The sequence below is a fragment of the Sus scrofa genome, chromosome X (genome assembly GCF_000003025.6).
Source record: "Sus scrofa isolate TJ Tabasco breed Duroc chromosome X, Sscrofa11.1, whole genome shotgun sequence".
NCBI classification, from domain to species: Eukaryota; Metazoa; Chordata; class Mammalia; order Artiodactyla; family Suidae; genus Sus; species Sus scrofa.
In genome coordinates, this window is record NC_010461.5 from 97,401,581 (window position 1) to 97,424,953 (window position 23,373).

Sequence of the window (23,373 nt, forward strand, 5' to 3'; positions counted from 1 at the left end):
AGCCTAGGCCACAGCCACAGCAGCAGATCCCAGCTGAGCTGTGTCTGCAAACTACCCTACAGCTCACCTCAATGCTGATCCGCGACCCACTGAGCAAGGGCAGAGATTGAACCCACATCCTCAAGGATACTAGTGGGATTCATTTCTGCCGTGCCACAAGGGAACTCCATTTACTTACAAGATTAGGCTTCTTTTTTTTTTTTAATTGAAATATAGTTGACATGTGATGTTATGTTAGTTTCAGGTATGCCATATAGTGATTTGACATTTGCATGCATTATGAAATGATCACCATGATAAGTCTAGTAACCATCTGTCCCCATACAGAGTTATTATGTGTTCTGGTCCATATTCCTTATGCTGTATATTACATTACTGGGACTTATTTATTTTATAACTGGAGGTTCGTACCACTTAATTCTCTTTCCCTACTTTGCTCCCCCCACCCTCCTCTCCTCTAGTAACTACCCATTTGTTTTCTGTATCTTTGAGTCTATTTTGTTTTGTTTTGTTTTTTATTTTATTTATTTAAAAAAACTTTTTTTGTCTTTTTGTCTTTATAGGGCCACACCTGTGGCATATGGAGGTTCCCAGGCTAGGGGTCTAATTGGAGCTATAGCTGCCAGCCTATGCCACAGCCACAGCAAAGCCATATCTGAGCCACATCTGCGACCTACACCACAGCTCACAGCAAGGCCGGATCCTTAATCCACTGAGCAAGGCCGGGGATAGAACCTACAACCTCATGGTTCCTAGTCGGATTCGTTTCCCCTGTGCCATGATAGGAACTCCTGTTTTGTTTTTTTTGATTCTACATGTAAGTGAGGTCATATAGTGTTTGTCTTTCTCTGACTTGTTTCACTTAGCATAATACCCTCTAGATTCATCCATGTTGCAAATGGGAAAATTCCATTTTTATGGCTGAGTAATATTGCATTGTACATATCCATATATGTACATACATACATAAATACATATCTTAGCTATTGTAAATAATGCTGTAGTGAACATTGGTGTGCATATATTTTCAAATTAGTGTTTTTGTTTTTTTTGCACAAACACCCAGAAGTTAAATTGCTGGATCATGTGGCAATTCTATTTTAATTTTAATTTAATTTTTTTCTTTCTTTTTATGGCTGCACCTGCAGCATATGGAAGTTTCCGGGCCAGAGGTTGAATCGGAGCTGTAGCTACAGCCTGCACCACAACCACGACAACACCGGATCCAGGCCACATCTGCAACCTACTCTGCTGCTTGCAGCAATGCTGGATCTTAACCACTGAGTGAGGCCAGGGATCAACCAGCATCCTCATAGAGACATCAGGTCCTTAACCTGCTGAGCCACAATAGGAACTCTAGCAGTTCTATTTTTTATAATTTTAGGAGCCTCCATACTGTTTCCATAGTGGCTACACTGGTTTACAATCCCACTCAATAATGCAAGAGGGTTCCCTTTTCTCCACAAAATGGACAAAAGTGTGATGAAAGCAGTATACATGTTTACAGTCTTAAAGTGTCTCCCCACAAAATGCTTATTCATTACAAAGGGCAAAACAGTCATTGCACCAGGGAGAAACCTGGCAGACGCCATCTTAAGCAAATAATCAGAGTTAAAATCCATAGTTATGGAGCAAACTGATGTCAAGGCCTCTTGATAGGATGCCGTGAGAAGGACGCTACATCACATCTGTAGTGCGCTTGTCAAAACAAATAATCTAAATTGAGTCACGAAGCATCAGACAAACCCCAAATGGAAACCCGTCAGTGTTTTCCCAAAGTGTTGTAATGAAGGACCAAAAAAAAAAAAAAAAAAAAAAAAAAATACTGGGAACTCTTCCAGATGAAAGGAGCTGAAGGAGACAGGTGTGTATGATCCCAGACTGGAAAAAGGACATTGTTGGGGCGGTGGGAGAAAATCCAATAAACTGTTGATTATAGTGTTGAATGAGTGTTAATTTCTTGACTTATATTATTATACTGTGGTTATGGAAGATGTTAGTATTTGGAAAATTTGGGTGAAACGTATACGAGGAGTCTTTGTGCTATTTTTGCAACGTTTATTCGTTGACTGTAGTTTCAAAAGAAAAGTTGAAAATGAAATGAGAATTGTTTGCCTCACCCCCAAAAAGCCTTAGGTGGTCTGACTGCTGTGTGCAGTGTGGCTCGTAGAGGGGCCAGAGGATAAGGGGGGAGACCAGTCAGGAGGCTGTGGCACTAGACCCGGGGAGAGATGATGGCAGCTCAGACTAGGAGGATAGCAGTGGAGATAGAGGTGGGGGGGATTCAGGATGCATTTTGTCGTCTCCACGGGAAGGTGGAAAGGAGAACAGTCTCATTGGATAAGGATACTCTCTGGGCATTACCTTCAGATAAAGTATAGAACAGAATAGACCCTGCATGTCTCTATGCGTTTTTTTCAGTAGTTTTGTGGATTCCAAATCCTCTACTATGGAAGTTGGCTCACTTATCATGGAGATTGTATTTTATCTTTTTTCCTCCATAGTTTTAATAGCGTTCCTCTCATCCAAGGGAAAACAAGGAAAGGGGCTTTTTTGGTTCTCTCCTGTGTTTCCCTCTGCCAAGGACTCTTCTCTTGGGACTCCTTCTCTGCTTTTTTCAAGGGGAGGTTTGAATTCTGTGTTGTCACTCAAATTGTGACCTTTACAGAGCCCCATTGTGGGCATGGGTTTCCACATGATGTGCCCTTCCCTAGATGAGGTCTTTACCTGAAATACTCGCAATAAAATTTTGTCTCTTTTTCAAGGCTCAGCTCAAGAGCCACCCCCTCCGAGTTGCCTTCTGGGATTTATTCAAACCAAAGTAGTCCTTCTCTTTCCTGGGTAAGTCACAGCTCTTAGTTTCTTTCTTTTATTCAGCCCCCATTCACTCTCACAGTCATACTCATTGCTTTGTCCTTACTTGTATTTATGACTTACATCCTCTACCAGATTTTAAATTCCTTGAGGGAAGGTACTTAGGTACCTTTAAATGAACTACTTTAAATGAATTACTTTCTTTCTCATCATCAGATGTAAAAGAGGTTCAACAGTAAAATAAGCTGATAATTCCCCTACATACTTTGAATCTAATCTTTAGTTTCTCTTTAAGAGTTTTCCTGTGAAATGCTGGAGTCGCTTCCTTTGTCCCCAGCTGTCTCCTTTGTAGCTTAAAAGCTGTTTTCTGGAGTTCCCATCGTGGCGCAGTGGTTAACGAATCTGACTAGGAACCATGAGGTTGCGGGTTCGGTCCCTGCCCTTGCTCAGTGGGTTAACGATCCGGCGTTGCCGTGAGCTGTGGTGTAGGTTGCAGACGCGGCTCGGATCCTGTGTTGCTGTGGCTCTGGCGTAGGCCAGTGGCTACAGCTCCGATTCGACCCCTAGCCTGCGAACCTCCATATGCCGTGGGAGCGGCCCGAAGAAATAGCAAAAAGACAAAAAAAAAAAAAAAAAAAAAAAAAAAGCCTGTTTTCTGTGGTTTTCATTTCCATTGTTTTGATGCAGCTCCTTCCACCAGGGGGCGCTCCTTACTATATCTTGGTCAGTTTCTCTTTCTAGAGGCAAGAGACACTTCATTAGCAAAATATCAAAGCAATGGGAAAAGGAACAGCAGAAAGTAGGAACCGTATATTACATCTCTTGGGACTTGATGTGGTCTCAGCACTTATTGGCCCAAATGCCATTTCATCTGTTGTATGGGGTTTTGGTATGATTCTGGCCAATGTATAAAATTTCCCTCTTTACAATTGTTCATTTCATATACAGATATATATATTCAGCATAGGCTTTGTGTCAGGTATTGTTGTAGATACTGAGGCTTCATAGGTGAACAAAATCCACCGAGTCTCTGACCTCAAGGACCTTATTTCATATGGGGGCAACAGATAATAAGTAAGATAAATAGATATGTAGCATATCAGATAGGGATAAATGCTAAAGACAAAAAACAATGCAAGATCTTGTTGGCCATTGTAAGAACTTTGACTTTGACTATCAATGAGATGGGTAACATTGGAGAATGTTGAGTAGGAATGATGTCATCTGACAGATCTTAAAAGGATCACTCTTGTTTTTCGCATAATACATCATGTATAAGGGGATAGGCAAGGGCCAGTGTAATCTGGGAGAAATTTGTGGATTTTTGGATATACCTTGAAGGTAGCGCCAACTGGATTTTCTAACAGATCAGGTATGGGATGTCAGAGAAAGAGGGATCAAGGAAAACAGGGTCATCCACGTTGCATAACACCAAGAGCATTGCATAAAATGTGGCTGGTGCCCTCTGGAGTTGTGTAACACAGCATTTCTGTTCAAGATGATGTCAAAGCTTTCATCCCGAGTGCCTGGGAGGATGGAGTTGGCACCAACTGCAGTGGCAAAGATGAAGTACAAGGTTGGGAGTATATCAGAAGTTACATTTTGAATATGTTGAATTTGAGATGCTAATTAGACATCTCAGTGGAGATGGCGATGAGCCGTGGGATATCAGAGCCTGGCACTCCCGGGCGTGGTTAGGGCTGGAGATAAGTGTTTTGAGTCATAGGCATCTAGGGAGTATTGAAAGCTATGAGATGGATGAAATCACTGGGAGTGAGAATAGTTGGAGAAAAGAAGGGGACCAAGACCCCAGCTCTGGGGCGCTCCCTCAGTCAGAGATCAGGAAGACAGTGAAGAACCTGCAAAGGAGACTGACAAGGAGCGGCCAGTGAGGTGGAAGGAAAACCAGAAGAGAATGGTGTCCTGGTGCTTCCAGCAAGATGGGCCGATCCGCCATGAGAAGTGCTTCCGGTTGGCCAAGCAAAATGATGGCCGAGAATATTTGATGAACTCTAGCAACATAGAGGTCACTGGTGGCCTGGAGAAAGAACCTTTTCAGTGGACAGAAGCTTAATTGGAGTGGGATCAAGAGAGAAGGGGAGGAGAAAAATTGTACACGGGGAATATGGACAAATCTTTTCTTTCTTTCTTTTTTTTTTTTTTTTTTTTTTTTTGCCATTTCTTGGGCCGCACCTGCGGCACATGGAGGTTCCCAGGCTAGGGGTCCAATCTGAGCTGTAGCCGCCGGCCTACACCAGAGCCACAGCAATGCGGGATCTGAGCCGCGTCTGCAACCTACATCACAGCTCACAGCAATGCTGGATCCCCTACCCACTGAGCAAGGCCAGGGATCGAACCCACAACCTCATGGTTCCTAGTCGGATTCGTTAACCACTGAGCCACAACAGGAAGTCCTGGACAAATTGTTTCAAGAGTTTTGCTGTAAAGAGGAGAGAGATGAGGCAGTAGCCGGAATGGCATGTGGGGTCAAGAAAAGGTAAGAGAATGGGAGAAATAATGGAACGTTTGCCCCAGGGGCACTTGCTGGTTGTTGGGGTTCACTAGTCCTCAGTCACGTGCGTCTCTTGCATCATAGCCACTAATCCTCAGAGAAGCTAGATGTTGAGGGAAAAGAAGTTGCCATCAGGTTTGACTGGAACAAACTCTAAGGACAGCCTCGACTAAACTGGACTCTGAACCTCTACAGTGAAGTGAAAGGGAGGGCGTGGCCACGTGTGGCAACAGCTGGGGCTGTGAGCTCTAGCTGTCCCCCTTGTCCCCCAGGTGGCTCCAGCTTCCTTTTGCCAACTGGGGAGGATCTGGCCTCAGTCACACTAAAGACAGCCTGTGGATCCCCTTCCAGAAATATTGTCTATTATCTATTATTATCTAGAGAAGGGAGAGGAAAAGATTCCTGTAGATCCTGTGAGCCTGACAAAACCCCAGGTAGAGTTGGAACCAAGTGGGAAAACCGACATAAAAATTCAGGCCACAGTTCCACTAATTATTTCCCTGTTCCTTGGCCAGAAGTGGCTGCAGCACAGAAGCTGGTATAGCGCTGGGCTCGCTTCTTAGCTTTGTGTTTTAGCAGCGATGGCTCTGAAGACACATACAAGTTTCATGGGTGTGCATGTACTGTTTGTACTTGAATTTGTTTGCTATTCTTGACTATGTCTTTAAGGCCCAGCTCAAGTGTCACTTGTTCTGCAGAGTCTTCTTTTTTTTTTTTTTTCTTTTTAAATGCTTTTCTTGCTTTTTATTTATTTATTTATTTATTTTGTCTTTCGTCTTTTTAGGGCAGCACCCGAGGCACATGGAGGTTCCCAGGCTAGGGGTCCAATCAGAGCTACAGCTGCCGGCCTACACCACAGCCACAGCAACTCGGGATCCGAGCCGTGTCTGTGACCTACACCACAGCTCACGGCAATGCCGGATCCTTAACCCACTGAGCGAGGCCAGGGATCGAACCCGCAACCTCATGGTTCCTAGTTGGATTCGTTTCCACCGCACCACGATGGGAACTCCATGTTCTACAGAGTCTTCTTTGAGCCCCCTCTGAGGCAAAGTGAGTCATTTCCTTCTCTGCACTTCCACACCACTTTTTCTCTTTCTCCTCACCCATATTGCACTGTATTGGAGTTGTGTGTGTGGTTGTAAATGGAAGAGGCAGTAGAGTGTGGTGGATAAGAGCGTGGGCTTTGGGGAGTTCCCGTTGTGGCTCTGCAGGTTAAGACCCTGACTAGTATCCATGAGGATACAGGTTCGATGCCTGGCCTCACTCAGTGGGTTAAGGAGCCAGCCTTGCCACAAGCTGCAGCATGGATCACAGATGTGGTTTGGATCCCATTTTGCTGTGACTGTGGTGTAGGCTGGCAGCTGCAGCTCCAATTCGATCCCTAGCCTGGGCACTTCCATATGCATGGGTGTGACTTAAAAAAAAAAAAAAAGAGCATGGACTTTGGAGCCAGGCGGTTCTTACAAACTGCGTGACCTCCTTGCGTCTCAGTTTCTCACCTGCCTCATCTCGACATAATCAGAGTGGTAGTAGTGGTAGCAGCAGCACTGCTGTCATACGGACTTTGTAAAGATTAGAGAGTTAATACATGGGAAGTACTTAGGACCGTTCCCAGCACATCAATAAACTTTGGTTATTTGTCTCTCTTCTCCTTGAGGAATAAGACCATGCCCTTATGTTAGCACTGGGCTTGGCACAGAGTCCTAGGTGCTTGACATATTTTTGTGTGAACAAACCAGGTGTCTAAATCAAATTAATTCAAGTTTCAAGTTTGTGTTTACTGGTTTCATATGTGTATAGCTCTTTTATCAGCTCACTTATTTATTGCTGTATCCCACTCCAGGTAGCGGTTAAGAATGAAGGTTCTAGAGCCTGATGACTTGGTTTATTGCTGTACTACTTATTAGCTTGTTAATCTCTCATTGCCTCCGCTTCCTTTTCTGGAAAATGAGAAAAAATATATGGGAAGTTAAACACAGAGTTATCGAACCTTCAAATGTTAACTGTATTTATTATTTTATCGTATTTTATTTTATTTATTTTTTATCTTTTTTTAGGGCCCCACCTGCTGCATATGGAGGCACCCAGGCTAGGGGTCCAATCAGAGCTGCAGCCGCTGGCGTACGCCAGAGGCACAGCAGCGCCAGATCCGAGCTGCATCTGTGACCTACACCACAGCTCACGGCAACACTGGATCCATAACCCACTAAATGAGGCCAGGGGTCGAACCCACGTCCTCATGGATACTAGTCTGGTTCATCAACCATTCAGCCACCATGGGAACTCACTACTGTATTTATTATTAATCCTATCATTAATGAAATGATTTAATAAACACCCAGAATGTTCCAGGGACTGTGCTAGACAATAGAAATGCAGAGATGAATAGGGCTTGGTTCCCGCTCTAAGAAAAACCCATCAGCTAATAAAAGCAGCAGCAAGTCAGTATGTATGGAGCCTAGCAGAGGCAGGGAGCAATTTTATGAGAGGGACCCGTGGGGTGGGGGTGGGGGGTAAAGGAGGATAGTAAGGTTTTATAAAGGAGGTACATCCTGAGCTTTGCATCTGTAGGTTGAGAGTCCGAGAATAAGGATGCCAGATAGGTGTCTAAATCCCTTTTGTGGTTCATCAGAAATGAGGTGTTTTTTAAAAACAGATTTCTCCTATCAGATTTCCTTAATAGGACCCCTTAATAAGAGGTCCCATCCTGTGTCTTGAAACCCAGATAAACCATTCTGGACCAACAACAACGCATTGTCAGGCAAACCTAAGTGCAGCAAACATGGTTTTGACCAGTTTTCCTTGAGCAAAACTCCTTTCCTTTGGTAATAAACCAGAGAGCCTTCACAGACAGAAGACTGCATTTCAGATGTCTCTGCCCTGCCCTCTCCCCACCTCCCAAGAATTTTCTGAAAAGATTGTCGTTTATCTGTCCCTCCTCACCCCAAGAATCAAATGAGAGGGAAAGTAGAGCATGGCATGTTTCCTAAGAAAAAGCCAGGACCCTTTGTAGGCCACCACTTCTCAGAGGTGGTGGGATGGGACTATATTTACATTTTTAAGATCAAGAACAGGATACACATAGATGAAAACCTTTGTCTTTTGTCTCTTAGAAAACCAATCAAGCCAATGAAGCTTGTCTCTATTCCCCAAGTAGTTAATAAGAACAATAGAATTCAGAGTTCCTAGTGTTCCTCTGGAGCTGATTTTGGCAAACGATAAGCAGCTTGTAAAAGGGCTTATTATTGAATAGAGCTTTGGCTGCCTGACTTTTAAGGTTGGCTACTTATTTTGCATGTTGTATAACAGGAGCGTTGGGCAATGCTCAGAAAGGGCCTCCTGGGTCAGAGAGAAAGGACTCCTCTGACCATCTCCTTCCACCAGGACCAGATTCCAGCCACAGAGTAAGGGCCCAGGCCATGGGCCCCTAACCACCGGACAGGCCTTCTCATTAGGGGTCGACTATATCAACATTTCCATCAAGCCCTAGCCCAAGAAAAAAAATATGTGTGTGTATAATTTCTCAAACTTATACTGATAATGTGACCTGCCTTTGAAAGACATGTTTTTTGTTGTTGTTGTTGTTCTTTTTGTTTATCTGTTTTAGGGCCACACTCATGGTATATGGAGGTTCTCAGGCTAGAGGTCAAATCAGAACTGTAGCTGCCGGCCTACGCCACAGCTCACGGCAACGCCAGATCCTCAACCCACTGAGCGAGGCCAGGAATCGAACCCACAGCCTCGTGGTTCCCAGTCGATTCATTTCCACTGCGCCATGACGGGAACTCCTGAAAGACATGTTTTTAAAGACACGTTTTGATCATTTGCAGCAAGCAGTCATATACAGGGTCCCTGTCATTTCAGCAGGGAGATGCTCTGAAGGTAGGGCTTTCAGAACGTTTCGGGGGAAAATAGCCAAGAGGTCTTCCCTACTTCGTGAAGACTGTCAGGCCGAAATTGGCTCCAGCCCTTTCGGTTCAAGCTTTAAAGTGTTGTGCCTCCTACCTCAGGTTGGCCTTGCTGGCTCCTCTAGAGAGATCCAGACACTTTAGAGACAGTGAAGGAGGGTCCTTCCTCTTCCTCCCATTCAAACTTTAAAAATGGATTGAGGCGTTCCTGTCGTGGCGCAGTGGAAATGAATCCAACTAAGAACCATGAGGTTGCAGATTCGATCCCTGGCCTCCCTCAGAGGGTTAAGGATCCGGCGTTGCTGTGAGCTGTGGTGTAGGGTCGCAGATGCGGCTCGGATCTGGCACTGCTGTGGCTGTGGTGTAGGCTGGCAGCTGTAGCTCTGATTGGACCCTAGCCTGGGAACCTCCATATGCCGTGGGTGCAGCCAGAGCCCTCAAGAAACTGAGGTGATCTTGATGGAGAGAAACCTAGAGGCTCTTTTTTTTCACTCTTCTCTTATTTGGGTTTTATGGGAACCTGAATTTATGAGGAAGTTCTGTTTATAGAGGCTATAAGCCAGCGTTTGTGTCCAGTGATATTAGTAAAACGGGAAGCAGTAGGAGTTTATAGGTGCCTAGGAAGAGATTTCAGGAACCCTTGAATGAGTTTTAGATGCTTTATGATATTTGGAAGACACATGTCTTGGGAGAGGTGGCCTTTACACTTGAAGTTACTGTTTTAGGATGAACCATCCTCCCTCAGAAACAGTGTTTTGTTGGAGAAAACCCTGGGAAACATGTGAAATCCTATCATCCTCGCAGAGTTTGTGAGTGTGACAAGGTTAATTTCTTGCACTAAAGTCTCTGGCATTCAGGATGGGCCACTGCTTCGGCTCCTATATTAGTCAGGATAGGCTCAACTCTGCTGCAGTAACAAATAAACAACACAGGTTACTCACACAAATAGCAATGCCACCTGGCATACATGACCTCCAAGGGCACCATGGTACAGAAAAAGACAGTTGGAAGCCCACCTGCCTTAATTGCCTCAGCCCAAAAGTGACACCCATTACTTCTGCACATATTTCAGTGGCAGAAACTAATCACTTCACCCCAATCTAATTGCAAGGGATATACAGACATATTAACAGTCTCTGCTACAGCCCCTGGGTACCGAATGACCGCTAGCATCCCACTCCACTCTCAGGGAATGTACGAGTGATGCTGATTTACTAATTCTGTAGCAGCCTGGACTGTGAATACCTGCCTCCCCCAACCTAACAGACAGGGCTCATTTTATCTAAGGAGAGGAGACAGGACAGGCAGAGCTCACCTGCTCATCAGGTGCAGTCCTTTTCCTCCCTCATCGCTCAGCGTGAAACACATTCTCCCTTCTGCCTCTGTCTTAAGAGTCACATGCATAAGAACATAAGAATTGCCCCTAGGTCCCAGGTCTGACTGGAGCTGTGGGAATGTTTGATTTTTTTTTTTTTGTCTTTTTTTTTTTTTTTTTTTTTTTTTTTTTTTTTTTTTTACTATTTCTTGGGCCGCTCCCGCTGCATATGGAGGTTCCCAGGCTAGTGGTTGAATCAGAGCTGCAGCCGCCGGCCTACGCCAGAGCCACAGCAATGCGGGATCCGAGCCGTGTCTGTGACCTACACCACAGCTCACGGCAATGCCAGATCCTTACCCCACGGAGCAAGGCCAGGGATCGAACCCGAAACCTCATGGTTCTAGTCGGATTCGTTAACCACTGCGCCACGACGGGAACTCCGGGAATGTTTGATAAGAAAGTATGAGAGGGAGTTCCCATCATGGTGCGGTGGTTAACGAGTCCAACTAGGAACCATGAGGTTGCGGGTTCGGTCCCTGGCCTTGCTCCGTGGGGCAAGGATCCGGCGTTGCCGTGAGCTGTGGTGTAGGTCACAGATGCGGCTCGGATCTGGTGTTGCTGTGGCTGTGGCTATGGCTGTGGTGTAGGCTGGCGGCTACAGCTCCGATTAGACCCCTAGCCTGGGAACCTCCATATGCCGCAGGTGCGGCCCTAGAAAAGGCAAAAAGACAACAACAACAAAAAAAGTATGAGAGTGGTTCTTTATGAAGTTCTCACAAGGTGGGGGCAGGCTGTCCACATCTCTAGGGATCCCAACGCCCCATTTGGGATCCTAATGTCCACATTAATTTATGGCAAACCCTCTGACAAGATCGAGGGAGCAGAATTCCCCAGGGTCCAGGCGTATCGCCAAGAGAGGGAGTGTACTCCCCCCCGAAGCCAAGTTCTCCCTAGTTAAGGAGGTCTTCTCCCAGCAGGAGGATGACCAGTGCAGCTGCTTCCACATTTCTCACTAGAAGTGAAGACCAAATTCCCAGAAAGGTCCTGAGTGTTAAAAAGTGGTTGGCTGCTCCTGACCTGACCTAGAGTGTTTAGCTAAACCGTGACCACTAGCTTATACGAGAGTGTATATGTACGTGTGTGTGTGTAAGTGTATGTGTATAAATATCAATCCTGTGGGAGTTCCCGTCGTGGCACAGTGGTTAACGAATCCGATAGGAACCATGAGGTTGTGGGTTTGATCCCTGGCCTCGCTTAGTGGGTTAAGGATCTGGTGTTGCCGTGAGCTGTGGTGTAGGTTGCAGACATGGCTCAGATCCCGAGTTGCTGTGGCTCTGGCGTAGGCCGGCAGCTGTGCCTCCGATTAGACCCCTAGCCTGGGAACCTCCATATGCCAAGGGTGTGGCCCTAGAAAATACAAAAAAAAAAAAATCAATCCTGTGGTACCTGGTGACTTCGGTTGCCCAGTCCTTGCACCAGTTCCCTTCTGTTGTCGTCATGTTCCCTTGGAATCTCAGGCATAAGCAAGCTAAGGAAATTTTACCCTTACGGCCTTCAGTATCTTCCAGAGGCAAGAGGTGGCTGGAGTCAGTGCAGAGCCATCCAAGAAATGCACATCTGCCAGAATTTCAGCTCAGCTTCCTTGCCTCTGGCATCTCTATCTTTCTGAAAGGTAGGCCCTAAGCCCAAGGTAAGTAAGTTCCCCGCAGAGTGGCTGGTTGGTGGATTAGCTGGTTGGTTTAGGAGGGTGGGAGGATAAGGAGGCAGGGGTTAGGAAGGGCTGAAACAGGGTCATGATGATCCTTTGGCTTCATTGTGATCCTCTGTGAGCGTCTTATTAGCCTGAATCTAGATGAGACCCACCCACATAGCCAGTTCTTAGATACAGGTCACATCCCCTTACCTTCTAGAATCACTGCCAAGCTCATTATGGTTAAAAGATTTCCAAGACCCAGGTACAGGCTGCTGTTTGCCATTTAAATGTATTTCACACGTATAAGCATTATGCCCTTATAATGTGTTTTCAGTTGTTCCTCAGGCATTCTACACTGAACTACTTTTAAAAGTCTCTATGTTTTTGTGATGGGAAAGCATCATTTGATGCTTGCTGTTTACATTTCCGCCTTTCTTTCTCAGTGACAAAATTTTGATTCTTCAATATTACCTTTTCTTTTTTTTTTTGTCTTTTTAGGGCCGCACCCCCAGCATATGGAGGCTCCCAGGCTAGGGGTCCGATCGGAGCTGTAGCCACCGGGCTACACCGCAGCCACAGCAATGCCAGATCCTAGCCACATCTTTGACCTACACAGCAGCTCACAGCAACGCCGGATCCTTAACCCACTGAGCAAGGCCAGGATTGAACCTGCATTCTCATGGATACTAGTCAGATTCGTTTCTGCTGAACCATGACGGGAACTCCCTAATGTGACATTTTCACGTCTTCCTCTTTCACATTCTTGCTGTTGCTAGCCACTTTCCTCACAAAGTTTCCTCCCGCTTCCCAACCTCAAAGCCTAAGCTTCCCCCCATATCTTTAGCTTGAGATGTATATGATCTCTAATAAAACTTTTAAGTGATCAAAGATATTCGAGCCACTAGAATCTCTCAAACTTGTGTGATCTTTGTAAGAACTTCAATGTGATTCACCTTAAAAATGAAAATATTCCATTGTGGTGCTTTGTTGATCATCTCCAAGTATCTGGAAACTAGGTAGGGGCAAGTTTTATCCCTCCTGTCTTAAGAATGGTCAGATCAAGTCTCAGAGACGATAAATAAGTTTTCCATTGTCCTCATCCTGCTGGTTGTTTGATGTCCAGACCAAAGCACTGAAGTGCCGGCCTGTGGATTCTGCATGATTACCTCCATCCTGGGCTAAAAATGACACAGCACAGCCCAAAGAACCCTGCTCTGCATTGTGCGTGGGTTCATGGTCGGGCAGCACCAGAACTCCGGGGTTAGAGGTCCCCAGAAGGTGGGGATCCCCAGAATTTAGGCAGTCCCCCTTTCATATGCTGTGCATAACTGGGCCTTTGGGACTTGGCCCAGTTCTCCCAGCAGAACCCTGTGGTTACCTGGCCTATAGAGGCTATGGACATGAAACGGACAGCATTTATGGCCTGAATCTAGCCAGAACCCAGATTGGACTTAAACCCACCGTTTTTAAATTCGAATCACTCACCTGGTGTCTGGACTCACTGAGGTTCAGGTTCTTTGTGCCTCAGCACAGAAGGAATTCAGCCAGAGACAAAGTGACACAAGAAATAGATTTATTAAGATAGGATGCTTGTGAGAGATGCAAGCGGGCAGGCAAGGAGTCTCGGCCCCCAGGATCGGGTGGGCTGCAGTTTTATCATCCAAGGAGAACCTGGGTGGGAAAAGACTGCCTCTTCCTCTTTCTTGGTATCCAGTAAGAGAGTATTTGACCCTATAAGGTCAAACTAGGACTGCCATGGTGCTTATTCAGATTAGCAAAAGAGTGGTCCTTAAACTCCTGCTCTGGTTCTGAATCTGAATGCAGGCCTTACCCCATCCCCCACCAATGACCTGAGGCAAATCTTGCACCTGCTCTAGTCCAGCAGGCCTGCCTGGTTCTGATGGCTTTCTTGAGCGATTGTTAACTGACAGCGATCTCCTAAAGTTCCCTATGTTTCCATCTCTATCTGTGGTCCCTTATTGGGACTTCTGCAACTACCTGGGTCATCATCCTGCTCCATCCCTATCAGACACAGCAGGGATTTGCTGTCAATAATAGGATAGACAATAAAAGTTTTAAACTGTTGCTTCTTCTTCTTCTTCTTTTTTTTTTTTTTTTTTTGCTTTTTTTCTTTTTTTTTTTTTTTTTTCTTTTTGTGACCAAAACTCTGTCATATGGAAGTTGCCAGGCTCGGGGGTCTAATCGGAGCTGCAGCTGCCAGCCTACACCACAGCCACAGCAACGCCAGATCTGAGCTGAGTCTGCCACCTACACCACAGCTCACCCTCTTACTTAACCCACTGGATGAGGCCAGGGATCAAACCCGCATCTTCATGGTTACTAGTCAGGTGCATAACCACTGAGCCATAAGGGGAACTCCCAACTGTTGCTTCTTAAAGTAACAAGTGATGGGTGAGGATGAAAGAGAAATGATGGCCTTCTCTGCAGCTTATCTAATGAAGCGTTGACTAGAAATATGGTTTCTAAATTGTAAAAATATGAAACACATGATGGCTATTGGCATTACATTGTAAAGTGCGTGTGTTGCTTTTCTTCCAGGATTTTAAAGAAAGACTTTAAGAACTCAATTATTGCAACAGTTAAGAAGTTTCAGAGTTCCCGTTGTGGCACAGTGGTTAACGAATCCGACTAGGAACCATGAGGTTGTGCGTTCGATCCCTGGCGTCGCTCAGTGGGTTAAGGATCCGGCCTTGTCGTGAGCTGTGGTGTGGGTCACAGTACGGCTCGGATCCCGAGTTGCTGTGGCTGTGGTGTAGGGCGGCGGCTACAGCTCCGATTCGACCCCTAGCCTGGGAACCTCCATATGCCATGGGAGTGGCCCAAGAAATGGCAAACAGACAAAAAAAAAAAAAGAAGTTTCAAAATTTACTTTATTCACCTTAATTCTGATTAGTGCATTTTTTTTTTTTTTTGCTTGATGGTAGAGCCCACGGCTTTAGTTATCATTTTTTTCCTCCAGTTTCACTGAGGTATAATTGGTATGCAAAAACCGCAAATAATTAATATATATATGTGGTGAGTTTGGACACATGGATGGACCTGAAAGACATTATGCTAAGTGAAGTCAGTCAGTCACAGAAGGGCAAATACTGCATGAGTCCTCTCATATGAGCCATCTAAAATAGCCAAAAGTTGGAGTTCCCGTCGTGGCTCAGTGGTTAACGAATCTGACTAGGAACCATGAGGTTGCGGGTTCGATCCCTGGCCTTGCTCAGTGGGTTAGATCAGCGTGATGAGCTGTGGTGTAGGGATGCGGCTCGGATCCGTGTTGCTGTGGCTCTGGCGTAGGTCGGTGGCTACAGCTCCGATTGGACCCCTAGCCTGGGAACCTCCATATGCTGTGGGAGCGGCCCAAGAAATGGCAAAAAAGACAAAAAAATAAAATAAATAATAAATAAATAAAATAGTCAAAAGTAAGGATGGTGGTCACCAAGGAGTGGGGGGAGGGGGATATGGGGGGCTGCTGTTCAAAGTTATCCATATACAATATGAGTGAGTTCCAGAGGCCTGCAGTACAAAATAGTGCTCATAGTTAACCATAAGGCAACGCCTGCTTAAACACTGATGAGCGCATTTTTTTTTTCTTTTATATATCGTCGGGTTTCTGTCATTGTTGCCAAACCTCAGCCTCTGTTCTCCGGTGCCAGATAGAAAAGCGGTGACGGTTTGGGGCGAAGGAGAAAACAGTAGCTTTATTGCTTTACCAGGCGTAGGAGGGTCACAGCAGGCTAATGCCCTAAAGACTATGCCCTCTCCCAGGGGAGACTGGGAGGTAGTTTTATAGTTTGGGGCATGGAAAATAGGGCCGCAGAGAAGAATCAGGGTAGAGGCAAGCTTGCATTGTTTCTCAGAGCTGGTGGTCAGTGGGCTGGGGGTCTTCTTTCTGGAATGAAGAAGGCTTCATTCACATCTTCCACGTGTTGGGGGTTTTAGTTCTGCAGAAGAATTAATGTTAACTGTATTCCTTGAGGAGGAACCGGGATCCTGCCCCAAGGCTGTACTGTTGTCTCTTGACCGCCCCTCCCTGCTCTCTGCTCCCCCTCCCTTCCCTGATCAGCACCGGAGGTCAAGGAGGCCGAAAGCCTATTTCCCCAAAAGCAATGGGGGACATAGGCTTTTGTGCCCAAGAGTCTGCTCAGTTACATCAGGATCTACCTAAGCACCAGAATTCACCTTTGTAATTTCCTCAGTGCCCCACAGTTCTGGGAACTGTGCGGAGACGCTCCTGTTGGAGGCGAGAGCAGATTCCCAAGCCCATGTTGGCCCTACTTTGTCAGCACTTCACTTTCTGAAAGAAGAAGCTGGCACCACCTCATGTTTATTCTTGGTTCTTCTTCCCAATTTTCTGTCACTCAAAACTGTCTGAGCCAGGGAGTTGGTGCGGGCACAGGGGATTTTTAAGGCCTGGCCGATATTCAGTAGCATAGCACTTAACCCCAGGCCAGGCTTCTGGCAACTTCTGTTCTCTGGAAATTTGCCCCCAACCTGGAAGGAAGAACTAGCCACAGACTCCCGCAAACACAGAGGGAAGAACTAACCACAGACTCCCGCAAACACAGAGGGAGAGCACTGAAGCCACAAACTTTATTCCCCAGGCCTTTCCTAGTGCTTTATTTATGACACTGCTCTAAGGGGTTTTGTAATCTGGTTCCTAGCTGTACAGATTAGAAGCAACAGGAAGAGATATTGGAGTGGGAGATGCGGGGGAGAAGCTCAGACATACTGACAGGGGAAGTGCTGGCTGAAGGCCTGATATCCTGAAAAGAGACAGAAAAACAAAATAGTGTAGCAGCAAAGGATGTTGATTCTGATTACCCTGGGTTAGCTGGGAAGTGATTCGAGTGAATTAAGAAATCTGGGAAGCATGCTATATTTACATGTCTACTTCATGTCATCAAAGATACCATTCAAATGTTTTGGCATTTAAAGGATAAGATTCCCTTATGTGTACAAATCCAATTATTTCTAACGTCACCATGCCTCACCTAAGCCAGAATTGTGCGCTATTTCCTGGAATGACAATATAATGCTTTTTTTTTTTTTTATGGTAAGCATTTGAAGCCCCAAGAGGGGTTGAAACGAACTCTCGTTTTGTAAGAGCGATTCAGGCATTGAGTCAGGACGTGACTTGAGTGCTGAATTCCTTCATTCTCTGGTTCGGTACTCAGTAGAGGGGTCACATTTCAGACTTCATCTGAGGCTCCCTCCGCTGCCTATAGGTTTTTTCTCAGAGTTTCTGGATTGGCCCAGGAGCCATCTGTGATCGTCTGATCCTCCGTGGAGGCCTAAGCTATGGAGGAGTGCAACTGAGGGCTTGGGGGTCCTGTTAGGTTTGCCGAGGGAGGAGCGCGCAAGGCCAGGTTGGTAAAGCAAGAGAGATTTATTGAGGCATCAGAGGGGGGGCGGGCTAAGCTCAAGATGGTGCCAGCCCCGACCGTGAGGAGATGCTAGGCTTATAAAGGATCTGTCGGGGGAATCTGTGGCTGGAGTTGGTGGCGGGCACTTGTGGCAGGAGCAACGAAGAAGGAGGCGGGGAAGGTCAAGGGAGGGGTTACAAAGGGCAGTTAATCCTTCTAGGAGGTTCATCTGTGCAGACAGTTGTTTTCCGTGTGCCATTGTTTTTGCTGCCTGATTTAAGCATCCACGTTCCGGGAGAGGGGGTCCACATGGGGTCTCTAAGGTGAACAGCCACAGCGGGGGCGGGGGGAGGAGGAGCTCTGTCTCCATCCTCCTGGGAACCTGTCAGGTCCCAAACAGGAAGTGACCTCAGTCCTCAAAGAAGTCACTGCTAGCCTGTCGCCTGGGTTCCCCGGGCTGATGAACCAGCCCAGCCTCTTCGTCACCACCTGTGAGTCAGACGTCCGGGCAGGGCACCAAGGCTGATGTGCAGATTCCACTCTGGCAAGCCCTCCCGTTCTCAGGGCAGGAGCTTTCTGCCCGGCTGCTGTGAACTGGCAGGCCTCGGCTGGGAGGGATGCGGGTTGGGCCAGGGCTTTCTGCTGCCGTCATGTGCGTCTGCAATTACCTCCCTCCTTTTGCTGGTCAATTAATAGTCTGGCCACGCACCTCTGGCAGCAGGAAAGTGCTTTGTTCACGCCTCTCCCTGCCCCCACCCCCCCCACCCCATGACACAGAGCATGATTGACTTGGCTCAAAGCAAAGAAGCACTGAGGCCACAGAGCCCATAAAGCAGTCAGAAGCATGTCTCACTGAGCCCTTGTAATTGTAATGCCTTGGCTGGGCCTTTCGCCTCCCTCCCGTGTTCTGGCCTTTAACAGGCTTCACTGAGGGATGGTTGCTAATTGGGAAATTGACCGCATCCATGTTCTGCGGGGGATGATTCCTGTGGCAGGAGAACTACTAAACAGGGCAGTAGAATGTGCTAGAGCCCTGGACTGGAAGTCAGGAAAACTGGGTTCTGGTCCTGGATCAGCTGTGGGCGGCTGTGTGATCTTAGACATCTCTCTCCATCATCTGCCCGAGGGGGCGGGGCAACAGCTGCATCAGATGATCTGTAAGGTCCAAGCGCGAAACCTTGCGTTCTCTTTGCTGAGCATGCAGACAGAAACGTTTTGGCCCATTTTTGAGAGGGCCTTCTCTTTCCCTCGGTCTCCATATCTCCCTTTACCCGAGCCTCTCTTGGGGTGAAGTTGTTTTTCATCAGTTTCTTTTGGAAGCTGCCTGGGGACTATGGAAGGATTGTATTAGAGATGCATGAGTTCTAGGCGTTTTGATTTTGGAACTGACGTGGAACCCAGGATTAATAGAAGTACTGTAGTCCCATCTGGAAGTTGAACCGCTGAATCACAGGGGGTCAGCCCAGCTAACTGTCCGTAATGCGGTGAGATTCGGAACTAGACATCGCGGCCTTCGTTTTACTCTCTTGCAAGTGACTTGCGTGGGTGCAGGAGGACTAGGCTGTACCTTCACCTCTCATCCTTAGCACTGCCCAGAAAAAGCAGGGGGTGGGGGCTGGAGAGGGTGTGGCAGCCAACTTGGGCACCGATACCCGACAAGTGGCCGACTTTATTAAATGCCCACTGTTTGGTGACTGAGCCAGGCATTGTGGAGCAGGGAGACTAAGAGGACAGCTTTCTGCAAACAAACCCTGACTGTTCTTGCTTTTGGGCTTCCATCAAGTTGTTTTCTCCACTTGGCATGCCTTCTCTTCTTAGCTTATTGAAAATCTTAACCATCCAGCCACTTCTGCCTCTTGCATTAAGTTCGGCAAACTTTTTTTTCCCCTTTGGCCACATGCACAGCATGTGGAAGTTCCCAGGCCAAGGATTGAACCTGTGTTGCAGTTGCAGCAACGCTGGATCCTTAACCCGCTGCACCGCAAGGCAACTTCAAGTTCAGCAAACATTTACTGAGGACCTTGCAGTTCCCCAACCCTCCTTGGGGGATACAAAGGTGAATCAAGACTTAGTCCTCAAAATTCCTGTTGTGGCTCAGCAGGTTAGGAATCTGACTGGGATCCATGAGGATGTGGGTTCAATCCCTGGCCTCACTCAGTGGGTTAAGGATCTGGCATCGATGCCAGGCTCCCCTGGTGACATCAAAGGACCCATCAAAGGTCCATCAGTTAGACCTTCTGTGTTAACTCTTTCTTCCAAACTGTGTCTCACACATTTCACGTACCCCTCAGGGAGCTCAGCGTGGAGCAACACAAGACCTGACCTCTCCCCTGAGCTCCACACACATCCGTGTCACCATCCACCTGCCACATCCAGTCCCATAGACACGGGCAGGTGAACACATCAAAATCTGAACTCAACCCCCCCCCCACCCCTCTTCCTGGTCTCAGCAGCTGTCAGGGCCATTCGCTCTTTGCTCAGGCCCCCAGATCTGCATGTCATCCTTGATTCTCCTCTTCCTCTCACCTCCCAGAGTCAATCTGTAATTCTTATTGATTCTAACTCTGAGCTGTATCCCAAATGTGACCATTTCTCATTCTTTCAACCACCCTGGTCAACCCACCATTGTCTTTCATCTGGATTACTTGCCGTCTTCTTCTTCTTCTTCTTTTTCTTTTTCTTCTTCTTCTTCTTCCTCTTCCTCTTCCTCTTCTACTTTTTGTCTTTTTAGGGCCACACCTGCGGCATATGGAAGTTCCCAGGCTAGGAGTCCAATCGGAGCTACAGCTGCTGACCTACACCACAGCCACAGCAACTCAGGATCCGAGCCGTGTCTGCAACCTACACCACAGCTCACGGCAACGCTGGATCCTTAACCCACTGAGCAAGGCCAGGGATCAAACCTGGGTCATCATAGATACTAGTCAGATTTGTTTCTGCTGAGTCACAGTGGGAACTCCTGGATTACTTGCCTTCTTAATGTTGCTCTTTGTCTCCCCTGTGATGTGTTCTCCGCTAACCAACCAGAGTGGTCCTTCAGAATGAATACCAGATTATGTCACTCCCTGCTCTTCACAAGCTCCAATGGCTTCTCAACATGCTTGGATTAAAATTCCAATTTTGGGAGTTCCCACTGTGGCACAAGGGTTAAGGGTCTGGTGTTGCTGCATCTGTGGCATAAGTTGCAGATGCGGCTTAGACTTAATCCCTGGCCTGGGAACTTGCATATGCCGTGAGTGTGGCCAAAAAAATAATAATAAAATAAAATTCCAACACTGTACTCCCCTGCTCACTCATCATACGCTAGCCCCAAGCCCAGTGAATGGGTCTGTTTCCTCCTCAAGTGATATTCATTTTTCCAGGACAGTTCTTCCCCTAACCCTTCAAACGCGTGGCTCCTTCTCATCCTTAGCGTTTTACTCCCACCATCAGCCCCTCGTGGAGACTTCCTAAGGTAGCCTGGCCCCTCCCCTCATGTGAAATCATGACTGTTTATGTATTGGCTGTCTGTCCTCGCTGGCTGGACAGTAATTTTGTGAGAGGAGAGCCTTTCTATCTATCTACCTAGCCCATGGTGCTTTTCCCAGCACCTAGCACTCTGGCAGATTCAGAGCAGGCATTCAGAAATATCTGTTGATGGATGTGACAGATAATTAACTAATCAGTATGTGACAGCTGAAAAGGGATGAACATGAACGGGTCTCCGCCCTTAAAGGTTTGCACCATTCCACTGGAAAGTTGAGTAAGAACAAGCAAACCGAGCAGAAAACTTCCCGGTGCTTTCTGGTGTCCAACATAACGCACGTGCGCGTTCTGAACGGAGAAACCAGCAGGCAGCCGAGGGGCCACGTGGAGCAGCTCAGATCTCTCCAGCCCAGTGTTCTCTTTGATGGGCTTCTAGGGGCTGTTGGAAGTGAGATAGCAGCAGCCTGGAAATTCCAAATGCAAGGCAAGGATCATGGGGCACTGGGGAGGGGCAGTGGGGTTTTTGCCGGAGCAGCGCTCCCAGTGTGCTTGTACCACGCTCCTGGCTTCTTCAGAGCCTGGCTTTATGGGTCTCAAGAGATCCTGCGGACTGTCTAATACTGTTTAATCAATTTCCTTTCTGTTTAAACTAGTCAGAGTGGATTCTGTAGTTTGCAGCTAAGAACTCTGACCTATCTAATAGGTTGCGAGGGAAAAAAGATGGAAAATCAGAATCCTGACATTTAAGCTTGAATGGAAAATGTTAAAATTATACTAACATTGGTGGCGCTACTTCAAAACTGAACTAACACATTTAACAATATCCAAATGATATGCTATGTTTGAGGCAGAGTCATTTATTTACTCATATGCCTGAGGGAAATTGTATATGTTTGTATGTGTCTGTAAGGTAACATTAAAAAAATGAGCTTTTACTTCTTTTGGTTATGTGCTATTATAATCCAGCATAGTTATTATAAGTATGTTAGTTACTAAGGGAAAGAGACTTAAAATATTTAAAAAATGCAAAACTGAAGTATAGCGCTTAAGGTTGCAACTTAGGTGATAAAACTAAAAGAAAAGCAAGGAGAAGACTACCATAAAAATCAACATAACAGTTGATTTTAGGATTGGATGGGCATAAAAATCAACATAATGGTTGATTTTAGGATTGGGATGGGATATGTGTCAGGCTTCTGGAGTAAGTGGGCAAGGCTCTATTATTTCTTGACCTAGTTGATAATGGGAAGGTATTTGTAATGCACTATTAATACATGCAGCTTCCTTTGTGTTATATTTTACAATTACAAGCGGTTAAAAATATGGAGTTCCCATTGTGGCTCAGTGGGTTACCAACCCGACTAGTATCTAAGAGGATACAGGTTTGATCCTTGTCCTCGCTCAGTGGGTTAAGGATCTGGTGTTGCCGTGAGCTGCAGCATAGGTTTGCAGATGTGGCTTGGGTCCTGTGTTGCTGTGACTGTGGTGTAGGCTGGCAGCTGCAGCTCTGATTCTACCCCTAGCCTGGGAATTTCCATATGAGGCAGGTGTGGCCATAAAAAGTAAAAAAACAAAAAAAACAGTGATTAAAAACAAGTGTATCAGCTATTCAAATGTGAATTGTTTCAATGCAAGTCTGCCTTTTTGTCTCTGGGAACATGTGAGTTCACGTGTAATAGAGTTAGCTTAAAATGTGTATGACCCCTTATGGTCAGAGTCACACAAGTTAAAACAAAACACCATTTCCCTTATCAGATTGGCAAAGGCTTTTTGAAAATGTTATTACTCAGCGAAAGTATGAATAGATAGGTACGTATGTGCCCTGCTGGTAGAAATGTATATGAGTACAATTTTTCTAGAAAGCCATTTTGCAGTCTGTCACAAGGGCCTAAAAAATATCTATACTCTTCTTCCCAGTAAACTCAATTCTAGGAGGTTTATGTTAAGGACATGAGCAGAGATGTACAGGAAGATGTATGTGCAAGAATGTTCCTTGCAGTAGTTTCCTAATAGTGAAATCTTGGAAACAACATAGCTGTTTAACAGTCAAGAAATAGTCCCATCACAAGATGCAATATTACGCAGCCATCAATCAGTATGGATAGTTTTGCATATGGGCACATAGAATCATATTGGTGATGATGGGCAGCCTTTATCGATCACTTACTCTTTGCCAGGGACTGATACTCCTCTACGTGAATTCTTGGATCCTGGCAACAACACTCTGAGTGAGCACTATGATTATTCTCATTTTGCAGAAAAGAAAACTGAGGTTCAGAAAGGTT

General features: G+C 46.2%; 1 long non-coding RNA gene across 1 annotated transcript in view; it reads left to right on the forward strand.

Moving 5' to 3' along the window:
- LOC106507028 overlaps positions 1 to 23,373 on the forward strand; it is a 94,577-nt gene that overhangs the window by 7,105 nt on the left and 64,099 nt on the right. Inside the window, exon 4 of the long non-coding RNA XR_002340622.1 lies at positions 2,766 to 2,841. This is a non-coding gene — a long non-coding RNA (uncharacterized LOC106507028). The remainder of the gene's footprint in view (positions 1 to 2,765; positions 2,842 to 23,373) is intronic.